The sequence below is a fragment of the Miscanthus floridulus genome, chromosome 4 (assembly GCF_019320115.1).
Source record: "Miscanthus floridulus cultivar M001 chromosome 4, ASM1932011v1, whole genome shotgun sequence".
Lineage (NCBI taxonomy): Eukaryota > Viridiplantae > Streptophyta > Magnoliopsida > Poales > Poaceae > Miscanthus > Miscanthus floridulus.
In genome coordinates, this window is record NC_089583.1 from 74,253,826 (window position 1) to 74,267,315 (window position 13,490).

Here is a 13,490-nt window from a genome sequence, read left to right on the forward strand (position 1 = left end):
ATGCTCCATCGAGGTCACAATGAGCTCCTAGCTTTCCTCCTCCTTGGAGAAGATCATGTCATCCACCTCTATGGGGGCCTCCTACTCGAGCTCTGATGAGGACATCACCACACTGGACACACCGACGCCATGGTCTTCCCCAAGTTGCAATTCGTTTCCAACTCAGCTGCCACGTCGTCCTCGGATTCAGCAGACACGTCGTCACTGTTTCGGTCATAACTTCCTCATACGACATCGAAACGGGTCGTTCTTGGATGCGTTGGAAAGGGGACGACGATGCCGTCGTTTTGGATCTGGTCCCAGCTCCAGAAGGTCCGTGGATCATTCTGTGTGACCACGGCAAGGTGCTGCGTCACCTATTTGGGCCAACTTGGCCATGTATCGTGTCGGGCCTTAAGCCCAAGTTGTGGGCGCCCAACCCCTGGCCGTCCCCAACTCTAGGTCGAGTCTTAGACTATAAACACAGCCGCCACCGCTGCTACACAATTAGGTTTTGTTTAGAGTTTAGTTTTCCATCGAGAAACTGAATCGTTCATTGTAACTGTGGTGACAAATCCTTTTACAGTGATCCAGGGCCCCCGTTCTTGATCTCCTCCACTGTGTCGATTAGTCCTTTGGAACCGAGTTCTTGAACCCTCTATTCATATTCGCGTCATTCATGTTTGCAATTTCAGATTGCGTGTTTTACCTTCTTGCTTGTGCTCTTCGATTCGCTTGCAGGAAAAGCCTTCTTGGCGAGGTCAATCAAGTTGTGCTTGATTGATAACCAACGGAGCAGTGGTGTAACGGTTGCAGGGTTCGAATCGTGTCTGATTTGAAGCCGGATCGCCAACGTCGAGATCTCCACAAATCGAACTTATCGGCTACCTCTCGGAAGATCGGGCCTGTACTCATCAATTGGTATCAGATATTTCAGGTTTACCGCGAGGTATAATCTCGTTTGCCTTAGATTCATATTTGTTCATTCCCTAGAGTCCACAAAAAGCCCAAAAATATTTCAATTTCCGCTGTCCTATCGCCCTTTGTGCCTTTGCAATTTCGTTTCAGATTCGTGTTGTTGAGTTTGTGTCCGTGGTCGAGTCTTGTTGCTGGTTTAGGATTGTGTTCGTGGTCGTAGTTCAATCGCTCGTTGCTGTGATTTTATTTTCCACCGCTATCCCATCCACCGTTCCCAAACAACAAGTCGAAGCCACCACATTACTCGACTTGCCCCGCTAGCCGCCTTGTGTAACTTCTCGCCGCCGCGCAAACCCTAGATAGGTTGCCAGCCGCTTTTATTTTGCCTGCATCGCAGCCCTCCTTACATCATCAGGCGAATACCTACTGCTGTGATCGGTGTTAGAGTTTAGGGACGCTTTGCCCTAACTGCCGCCGCCGTGCTGTGCCTCCCGGAAAACATACCTTGAGATACCTTCGGTAAAACAGGCATAACTTTTCACTCGTTTATCAGAAAAATCTGAAATTTTTTGTGCAGCTTCTTGACACCAATTGGACCCGACCCAAACTCGGCTTTGCCCTGTTTGGTTTCATCAAAATTGCCAAAAAAAATTCGGGAAAATATAGAAAAAAAATTGTCAAAGTTTTTGCACGCTTTTCAGAGAACGTGCTGAATTTCTGTAGACCACATCCCACCTCAGTTGTAGGTGCCAATTTTTGTGGTTGCATCTTTTGTGATCCTTGTTTAGAGAAAAGTATAAAAAATAGTAAAAAAAAAAGTTTGTTTCCTACTAGTGCCTTTTGGAAAAATCCGGGAAAAATTCAGGAAAAAGGAGAAATCCGGGCTATTTGCTTGTTCTGTGAGTTCTTTCGATCGTCCTTTGTTTTCACCTTGTTGCGCTACGCCTCGACACGTCTTAGCCAGCAACTGTGATTTGTACTTTGGATCCAGATTGAACAATCGCTACTCTGCACTCGTTAATTGCTAATCCTTGCTGTCATATTGTGTGCCTACCCATAGCTCCACATATTCTTCTGTCAGCACAGGTTCATCTTGCAACTGTTACCCACGTTCAACAACAGATTGCTTCGCCACTTTGGTTTTGCTCCTGTTTGGCGTTGGTAAGAATACAGGCAAGACGGTGGTAAGCCGCTTGTGATTTTGCATTCCACTTTCACCACCATCACCACCACTTGTTTCCTTTTAGTTGATAGGGATAATACTTTGGTGTTGTCTTTTTCTATCTTCTAACCATGGCAGGAACTCCGACGGACTTCAATGAGTGCGTGTCCAAGGGCGAGCTTGCAACGTTCATGACTGAACAACGCAATCTTATGACCGAGCTGACACGCAACGTGAACAATCTGGTCACCCGCATTGAACAGCTTGAGCAACGCCCTCCACCTTATCGTGCTGATGATGAAGATGCTGGTGATGAAGATGCGTATGCTGACGGTGGTGCCCGTCGTCGCCTCAACTTCAATCGTCGCGGTATGGCAGGTAATAATCATGGTAATAATGATCCTTTTGCTAAAATTAAATTTAGTCTACCACCTTTTGCTGGTAATGTTGATCCAGAGGCATATTTAGATTGGGAGCTTGCTGTTCAACAAAAATTTGATTTTCATAATGTTCCTGCTGAGCATAGAGTTAGACTTGCTACTAGTGAGTTTACTAATTTTGCTTTGTTCTGGTGGAGTGATCTTTGCAATGCCAATAATGCTGCTGCTGTGCCTCAAACTTGGAATGTTTTAAAGCAACATATGAAATCTCGTTTTGTTCCTCCTTATTACCAACGTGATTTACGTTTGAAACTACAAACTTTAAAACAAGGTGATAAAGGAGTAGAAGCATACTATCAAGAATTGCTTATTGGTTTAGCACGTTGTGGTATAAATGAAGATGATGATGATGCTAGTGCTAGATTTTTTGGTGGTTTAAACCATGATATACAGAACATACTTGATTACAAAGAATGGCGCAATTTTTCCCAATTGTATCATCTTGCTATTAAGGCCAAACGAGAAGTACAGGGACGCAAACAACACCAGCCTTTTAGGTCTAACAATGGGAGGAATTTTCAGCAGCGTTCCGAGCCAGAGACGCCCAAGCTTCCTGTTGCACCACAGCCATCTACACCTCCATTTTCTTCTGGGGTAAGTAAATTGTCTAATGTGTAGTTTCCACAGCTGAAGAAAGGTGGCACTCCGGGTGCTTCTACTAGCTCCTCCTCGTCCAGCTCTAAAATCATTTGCCACCGATGCAAAGGCATGGGACATGTCATGAAGGAATGCCCCAGTCGTCGCGCTTTCATTGCTACCGAGGATGGATATGTAAGTGCTAGTGATGTTGAAGATGATTTAGCCCTTGCTGCTAACATTGATGCAGATCCCATCGAGGGCGATCATGATAAGGAGGCCATCACCATTGACTCTGTGGCTGCTGCCGCGAACTACCCTAGCCTTCTTGTGCAGCGTGTGTTGAGTACACGTGTGGGTCATGAAGAAGAGATAAAGATCCAACGCCATAATTTGTTCCACATGTATTTCATTGTGCAGGGTTGTCGTGTTCTCACTATCATTGATAGCGGGAGTTGCAACAACTTGGTGAGTTCAGATTTGGTTGACAAGCTTGGCTTGACCACACGACAACATTCGTATCCATATAAACTTCAATGGTTCAATAATAGTGGTAAGACTAAGGTAACTAAATCAGCACGCATTAGCTTTTTCACAGGCTCTTATCATGATACTGCTGATTTTGATGTTGTCCCTATGCAAGCTTGTTCCATTTTGTTAGGTCGCCCATGGGAATTTGATAATGATGCTTTACACCATGGTAGAACTAATACATACACTATCATACATAAGGACAAGAAAATTACATTGCTGCCTTTGTCTCCTACGGATATTATTAAACATGCTAATGAGATAAAAAATAAACCTCCAACAGACATTGCTAAAAATAATGGGATTAAGTTAAAAGGAGGTGCTTTTCTTGCTACAACTCCTGCTACTGCTGAGTTATGTGATAATCCTGATGCACCATGTTATACTATGTTTTGTCAACCTTTTATGTCTGGTGCATTGCCTGCTGTCACTAACCTTTTGCAGGAGTTCGTTGATGATGGGATGGAGTCGAGGACGACTCCAATTCTACAAGGAGGGGATAATGAGGACATCGCCAAGATGGAGTCGAGGACGACTCCAATTCGAGAAGGGGAGGATGATGAGGACATCACCACACTGGACACACCGACGCCATGGTCTTCCCCAAGTTGCAATTCGTTTCCAACTCAGCTGCCACGTCGTCCTCGGATTCAGCAGACACGTCGTCACTGTTTCGGTCATAACTTCCTCATACGACATCGAAACGGGCCGTTCTTGGATGCGTTGGAAAGGGGACGACGATGCCGTTGTTTTGGATCTGGTCCCAGCTCCAGAAGGTCCGTGGATCATTCTGTGTGACCACGGCAAGGTGCTGCGTCACCTATTTGGGCCAACTTGGCCATGTATCGTGTCGGGCCTTAAGCCCAAGTTGTGGGCGCCCAACCCCTGGCCGTCCCCAACTCTAGGTCGAGTCTTAGACTATAAACACAACCGCCGCCGCTGCTACACAATTAGGTTTTGTTTAGAGTTTAGTTTTCCATCGAGAAACTGAATCGTTCATTGTAACTGTGGTGACAAATCCTTTTACAGTGATCCAGGGCCCCCGTTCTTGATCTCCTCCACTGTGTCGATTAGTCCTTTGGAACCGAGTTCTTGAACCCTCTATTCATATTCGCGTCATTCATATTTGCAATTTTAGATTGCGTGTTTTACCTTCTTGCTTGTGCTCTTCGATTCGCTTGCAGGAAAAGCCTTCTTGGCGAGGTCAATCAAGTTGTGCTTGATTGATAACCAACGGAGCAGTGGTGTAACGGTTGCAGGGTTCGAATCGTGTCTGATTTGAAGCCGGATCGCCAACGTCGAGATCTCCATAAATCGAACTTACCGGCTACCTCTCGGAAGATCGGGCCTGTACTCATCAAGCTCTGACTCGACATCGCTCCTATTTTCCCCGGCCTTCACATGCTGGGCCATCTCCTTCTCCTTCGCATACTTCCGCCAAGCCTCCTCGGCTTTCTTCTTCTTCTTGGCATCCGTTGCCTCCTTCTAGGTGGCCGGCCGAGCTGCACCCTCCGGCCCCTTCAGAAGGTGTGGCCGGGACTTGTAAGCGTCAAGTCCCTACAAATCAGACAACTCAAAATAAAAAAAGCAGGAAAGCAAAGGGAAAAAGAACATGGAGTAAAGAGAGGAGAGCATACCAGTTTGGACACCACAGAGGCATTGAGAGGACCGGGTTTTCCATCAACCTTCTCTTTGGGCTTCAGCTGCAGCACCCGGTCGAGGTGACTCTAGACCTCGTCATTTGGTAGCTCTTCCGACGATGCACGATCGGAGTCTATCAGGCCACCGTACTTCTACATCGGTTGCGCCCTCTTCACCAATGGAGCAACCCAACGGTGGTAGAGGGTGTGGAACACGTGCACCCTATCAAGGCCGCACCACATGAGCTTCTGGAGCTCCGCCTCGATGATCTCCACCTTCTTCATCTCTCAATGGGAAGGGCCCCACGACCAACTTTCCCACCTCTCTGGCTTGTCGCCAATGAACGCTGAGAATGGCACCTCCACCGGGTTCTTGATATAGAACCACTCCCTATGACACCCCTAGTTGGAGTCATAGGGGATGTACATGGGATACGAGCCCCCCATGCTCGGTTTCTTCTATAGGATGAAGCCCCTCACCGACATGGCCTTGAGCAGATTCCCCACCAACAAAGTTCACCCAGAGAACAGCCGCTGAAAGAAATCCACATGCGGCTCCATCCCGAGGATGGCCTCGCAGACGGTGTTGAAGCCGACGATATGCAGCACCCTAGTTGGATTGAGATGTTGTAGCTCCAGACCCTACTCATTGAGGAGCCCACGCAGGAACTAGTGCGCGGGTATCCTAACCAGCGCTCATGGAAGGCGAGGAAGGAAACCACCTCATTGTGCCAAGGTTGTGGGAAATCCTCCCTCCTAGGAGCCCTCCAGTTCGCCACCTCCTTCTGTGGCAGAAACCCCTTCACGACGAAGGCCTCTAGCACTGACTCCATCATAGTGGATGACCTCTAGCCTAACATTTCGCTCTGGGTTCGTGAATGGATTTGTGAGTTTTCTCCTCTCCCTCGCTCTCTCCCTTTTCTCTCCTGGGAACCACCATGGCACTTAGATGCTCTTGGCAAGAAGGAAGAAAGAGAAGAGACGGCAGATGAGGAATAGGCAAAGGAATGGGGCGAAAGCCCTCTTCCTTCTCCTACTTAAAGAAAAGGGCGCAGAAGTTGGGGAAGACGCAGCAATTAGGGAAAAGAGAAATGATGGGGGCGAAAAACCCTCTCCCTTCCCCATTTAATGTAGATGGGATACGATGGGACACGCCCTAACTGATGAGATGCACCCTGCCAGATGGAATGCTGCCTGATCAAATGGGACGTGGCTTGGGTATGGCCCACCACTACCGCACACTAGGCGCAAGAACCAAAGCACCACCATGTGTAGGCGGCTCTCCGCCTCTCCAGACAGGACTTGGAAAACCCCAAACAAAGGGATCTCCGCCAGGAGAGACCATCAGGCTTCCTAAGTCGATCAAACAACTCAAGGAAAACACCGAGAGACAGGTAAGGAGCAAAGGGATGCCCCATGTAGGCCATGCCGACTCCATCACAAACGACGAGCATGGGTCCTGGTCGGACATTTCCGATTGGAGCTCTTCAAACCCCATCACTCGAGTTATCAAGGTAACACTATCGACCCCCGCTATTTCTTTATATAATCATTCATACATTCATACATGCATTCATTCCATATGCCCCTGCCCCCAGATAATTTGAGCCCTGAATCGCCTGGGGGCTCGGGAACTAAGGCATCACACATGCTGCTAAATGCATCACAATGCTCCATGTTGCATCACAAAGTGATAGTTGACACATTCAACATGAGCAACGACCAACCGGGGCTCAAAGGCCGGCCCACTAAGGGCTCGAGGCCGCCTCGTGTCAAACAGAGCTAGGGGAGAAAATGCAGATGAGCCCCATGCGGCCCTCGCCCAGTCTACCTCAAAGCGGATAGGATCATCTCAATCTTCTTGTTTGATCCAAAACCTCCCACCAAACCCATAGAATCTCCATCGAGGGGAGGCCAGCAGGCCACCTAGATTGGTCTCCAAAATGACCCAGGCATCTACCGGGTTGTAGGTAAAGGAGTAGTGGAATGTCACAAGAGGGCTATGCCGAACCCGTCATGAATGACAGACTCGGATTCCACTTGATCATACCTATTAGCAAACACATCGAGAGCATCACTCAAGCCTAAGTGATCGAGGCAAGTGACAAAGCTTAGCCCCTCCAGTTGTGAGAAACCAAGGATGGGGTAACGCACAAAACTCAAACCTACCCCTACCAAGCCCAACGGGGCTCAAGATCCCTAAACTAACTGCCTTGGCTGCGCGGGCTGCACCGAGGCCAGGATCCACGAGCTCCACCTCGTTCGATCCCAAAACTAACTGCCTCAGCTACGTGGGCTACACCGAGGCCTAGATCCACGAGCTCCATCTCGCCTGGTCCCTAAACTAAACTGCCTCAACTATGCAGGCTACACCGAGGCTAGGATCGATGAGTTCCACCCTGTCTGATCCCAAAACTAACTGACTAACTACCTCGGCTGCACGGGCTGCACCGAGGCCAGGATCCACGAGATCCATCTCACTCGGTCCCTAAACTAAACTACCTCAGCTGCGTGGACTGCACCGAGGCCAGGATCCATGAGCTCCATCTCGCTTGGTCCCTAAACTAAACTTCCTTGGCTATGCAGGCTGCACCGAGGCCAGGATCCATGAGCTCCATCTCGCCTGGTCCCTAAACTAAACTTCCTCGGCTATGTGGGCTACATCGAGGCCAGGATCCGTGAGCACCGACTCACCTGATCCCTAAAACTAACTACCCCGGCTACACGGGGATCCATAAAAAACCATCTCAGCTATGCACTGCACCTTGGTTGACAAATCTGTCTTGACTAAAATACACGCACACATGCCCGCTGACAAAAAAACCCCTAGATGATCCTGCCCGAATCACCCGGGGACTCGGGGGCTACACCCGCGGGTGCGCTCGCGCGCACCCGTTGACAAAACAAAACGTCCCCCTTTGGCAACACAAAAAAACCCCAGGTGATTCTACCCAAATCACCCAGGGGCTCGGGCGCTACCCCTATGGGTGCGCTCGCGCACACTTGCCATCAAGACAAAAATCCTCCAGATGATTCTACCCGAATCACCCGAGGGCTCAAGGGCTCCTATCGGGTTCATAAACCTGGGGTCCCTCATGGACCAGCTTCACAACAAAGGCTTGGCCTTACAGACGACGTTGCGAGCAACACACAACTCATGGGCCATCCCAAATACCTAGACGATAGGCTAGAAGGACGATCCAATCTCCGACCGGAAGGCCTAACCGAGAAGGAACGATGCCCGCTTCCGACTCTAGCCCACCTCTCTAATCGGAGCGCTCGCTTTGGTCTCCAGCCTACCTCTGGATGGCCTCTCTGATCAGAAGGCCTGGCCAAACACCACCTCCAACCCGCTTCTCCGACCAGGGATGCGCCGAACCCCTACTTACAACTCCTCTCCAACTGGTGCAATTAGAGCTGACTAGGACCAACCGACTAGGGATGCCCGCTCGGTAAGGACCAGCAAACGGATGGAGAAAGTAAGGCATCACACTCAAGTCAACCATAATACCAAGGATCAAAGCTTGTACACCTATAGGATAGTACCCTGCGACCTCCCTGGCATGACAGAACGCAAGCAGTGTTGTAGGCGCTGACATTTTCCCCAACAGTGTTGTGGGCGCCATCAACTCCCATACTAGACAAATATGGTAAGGCTCCCCACACGTGCCTCTGAGGCATCGACAGTGTTGTGCGCACTGGCATTTACCGTACCAAGCAAACATGGTAAAACCTCCTGCATGCCTCTCAACATCAATAGTATAGCAGGTACCGACATTTGCCATACCTAAAGAAGACGACGCAACCTCCCACGTGCATCTGACATTCAATAGTATTGTGGGCGCCTACCACCATCTTGCACCCACCAGTGTGGGCAGCAAGACTTAGCAGCAAACGTACTCTCTCCCTCTCACTTGTAAGGCCATCCCCTTCATCTATAAAAGGGGATGCGCTCTCTTCCAATAAATAGGTTGATTCAGATCGATCAAGTTCACTAGTACACAACAACAGAACCACCAGGTTCAAACCTCAAGCACACGATCAAACACATAGTGCATAGCAGAGTTCCCGTCACTCTCGGTCCCTCTGACCAAAGTCGAACCAGACCTCTTGTACCCCCCCCCATCTTTCTCCTTCTCCTTTGTAACCCCACTGCAAACTTCAAGCACCTAGGCTCAGGAATAAAGTCACTGACTGACTTAAACTGGACGTAGGGCACATTGGCTGAACCAGTATAAACCCTATGTCATTTAGTGCTAGGCCACCTCTGATCAAAACGTACGACAAAACCACAAATATTTACGTGTTGGTCACTTTCTACATCGATAGATTGCATATTGTATTTCTCTAATAGCATTAAAATTTAAATAATTCATAGCTGTCCTAGACTTTTGAGCATGATTTCGGAATTATGATGTATAGGATGATGTTTACACCAAAATTTGGAAGAAGAATTGCAAGGACTCGGAAGCTCCCAATATCATGTCATCAAGGAATTGATTGCATGAAGGTCAGGATCAGCTGATTCAAATGCAACACTGGAATCAGCTTTCTTTAGATAGCGCCAGCAGATAACGACAAAAGCTACGATCGGTGCTGGGAAAAACATATTGGACTCCACAAAAAGGGAAAGATTATGGTCCAAGTTATCTTAAATTAGGAATATTTTCTCTTAGGCCAAAATTGTGATGAGTCATGCTTAAGTAGGATTCACGCGTAGGTTCTGGGTATAAATATTGGACTCTGGCTATTGTAAAGAACACACAATCAATCAAATACAAGTTACCTACTTTTTTGGCTCCGGCCACCCCTTAGGAGTAGGAGTAGAGTAGATCTCAGTGAGTTCTTCAGCGAGTAGGGCTACATCGGTCCGACCGACCTCTGGCTTGTCTGTAAGTACCATCATGGCTTATACTTCTGTTCGTACGGCTGCATCCATCCGGTGGACCTCCACTGCGACTCTGGTATAAGCTAGTTATTGACTCTTGTTTAGTTCAAGTATGGATGCATCGATCCGACCGACCTCCACTACTCGAACTAGATTAAGGTCAAGTTATCAGCCCTATCTAAGGGTGGCGTCCTTCGGATAGATTCATTAAGTTACCAATATTGCTTATTGATTTCATTATTTATTTAATTACAGCAATATCACTTCGCCCGATTGGGATTGATCTAGATCGGCCTTATATCATGTTTAACCCATCGTTTATCAATCTAAACTGATCTAATCTGCATCTTAAACGATGAGTTATGTTTTATTGGTTGTTTTATGTCAATCTTGATCGTGCATAGTGTGTGGTTAAGGTATGTCTGGTCTTGAATAGATCTGTTGGCTAATGAAAACCATTCCATGGCCCACTATCACGGCCTGTGTGATTCTACCTCACACCCCACTGTTAGCACCATGGAGCAGGGATCGTTACTTGGTAGATCAGGTCCTAATAAGTCATGACCTTAACTGTGCGCTATGCTTGAATCGGCTGTTTTAGCCAATATCGAGTGCTTTCACATATGCAGTTCACGTCACGAGACCGTTGAAGTAAAGATAGGTTGAAAGATGTGTTAGCCCCATGATCTTATTATTGTATTATGGCCTGCATTATTCTGCCTTATGCCCCACTGATATTAGTAATAAGTTAGGGTCATCGAATTTATTGTTGTTTCTACGACCTACATGATTCTACCTCATGCCCCACTGGTCATAACGATAGATGAGATCTAATATGTTCATTAGATTTGTCTCTATTAAATGGTTAAATGATGATGAGCTACTTCTTTTATATAAAAAGGGATTCAGTTACTTGTAGTCATTGGCTTAGCATAAACTGATTATTGTTGACATCCTATTTCCATTGACTAATATTTGTCTAAATAACGATATTCATCCTGAATGATAACCGATTTTTCTTCCACAACCCCATGAGCTTTAACTAATTTATTCTTATGAGTATGCTGGAATCGGCTATTTAGTCGATTTCCTTCCACATTGGCTCTCAGAGCTGCACATTCGGGACCGTCTAGCAACACTGGCATGTTCCACCTTAAATTACTGATTAGCTTTCTCTCCTTGTCAATTGTAGGTTCAAATTGACTGGCAAGTCTCGGGAGGAGTGCGTAGGATCGATAATCCCTGCGTTAAAGCTAGGCGGATCTCCAGCTCCATCGAGCGGACCCTTCTGGCTTGCTTGTGTGCCCCGGCATGGGACAAAATTTTGGGGTGACACATGTTATGGCACGCCTAGTGGGACCCCACAATCATCATGGCAGTTTACAACAACAACGACATCCTCATGGTACATTACAAAGACTTACCTGATGGAGATAAAGATGTCATTGGCAAAGCTATAGAAGAATTTTAGAACAAGTGTTTGTTGTCCTACACCAAAACACGTGACAATACAATTGTTTAGAAATATCCACTACCTAGAGTTCTATTGCATGGGTAGACAGATGCAGATGAGACTGAAGATAGGCATTTCTTCACGGAAGCTATAAACAAGTCTGTTCATGATGCCATATCAAACCATAATGAAATCTTCTTGAACACATTCCATAACACCATGAAAGAGGTGTTTCATGGGTTTCTAGTTGATTAGGTTGGACCGGCTTATTACAACATTCCAAATCCATCGACTCAAGGGACTAATCCACCGATACCAGCCATCAAGAAGCAGCACCAGCTGGTAATGATGATGTCCAGGTAGTTCAAAGTTCATCTAAACAAGCTCAAGGGGTTACTACAAATCAGATACAGTATAATCCTGGATCATCAGTGCAGCAAGTGCAACAGTCGGCGGGGCAAGGTCAGAACCAGGTGATTAATTTTGGCACATCAGGCTACATACCATCATCGGCTCAAAAAATAGCACCATCAATTCAAAGGATCCATAGAGATATAGATACTAATGTCTATAACTAGATACTTCAAGCAGCAAACCAGCAAAGGACCCAGCAGATAGAGATTCCACAGGGTTATCATTATGGCATAGATTATAACACCCTTCACATGATTCCAAATCTAGGGTATCAATGCACATGGAATTTCAATCCACAGATGGGTCGGGAAGTGCAGAGAAATCCAAATTCACATGCTGATGAGTTGTTACTGAAGATGACTGAGATGATGAAGAATCAGTTTGGTCTGAAGCCAAAAGGGCTGACCTTCTCATACAAATGCCCATATCAAAAATGGTATGATTTGGTCGCTCTTCCTACAAATTATAGGCTCCTAGAGTTTGCTAAGTTCACTGGCCAAGACAGCACAAGCACAATAGAACATGTCAGTCGGTATCTTACATAGTTGGGCGAAGCATCCGTTGAAGAGGCCCATCGAGTTCGTTTCTTCTCCTTATCCCTGTCAGGGCCAGCCTTCACTTGGTTTTCATCACTGCCAGTCAACTCCATTGCCAATTGGACTGACCTAGAAAAGAAATTTCATACATATTTTTATACTGGGACTGGAGAAAAGAAGATTACCGATTTGACAACTACAAGGTAGAAAACTAATAAATCGGGCACTGAGTTTCTTCAGAGTTTCCAAGAGACTAGAAATTTGTGCTTCTCATTAAATTTGGCTGATGATCAGCTAGCCGCTTTGGCCGTTCAAGGGATGCTACCAACATGGAAAGAAAAACTACTAGGACAAGAGTTTGACAACTTGGGTCAATTGGCTCAATGAGTGGTGATGCTCAATAGCCAATTCCAGAGTATGCGCAGAGATACCCAATTCCAGAAGAGTACCACAGTAGCCGAAGCTTATAATCCATATTCAGTCGATGATGGCTATGAAGATGAAGAAGAAGAGGTTGTCATAGCTAAATGGAATTGGGGCAAAAAGACAGTAATGGTGCCAAATCATTGGGGAAGAGGAGTCAAGGAGAGCTATAACTTTGACATAACAAAATCAGACAAGCTCTTCGATTTGTTGCCTGGGAAGGGATAGATCAAGTTGCCCGATAATCATGTTATGTTGCCCCCTGATCAGTTGAAGAATAAGAAGTTTTGTAAGTTCCATAACACTACTTCTCACTCCACTAATGAATGCAAAATTTTCCAGCAGCATATACAGAGGGCTATTCAGCAAGGAAGACTCAAATTTGATACGCCTTGGAAAATGAAGGTTGATGATAATCCTTTCCTAGGAGATCAAAACATGGTCGATGCTAGGCTACTTAAAGGAAAGACTAAGCTTTTGACATCAACCAAATCAAGAGAAGCCAAAATAGTTGATCCCGAGATGCAAAT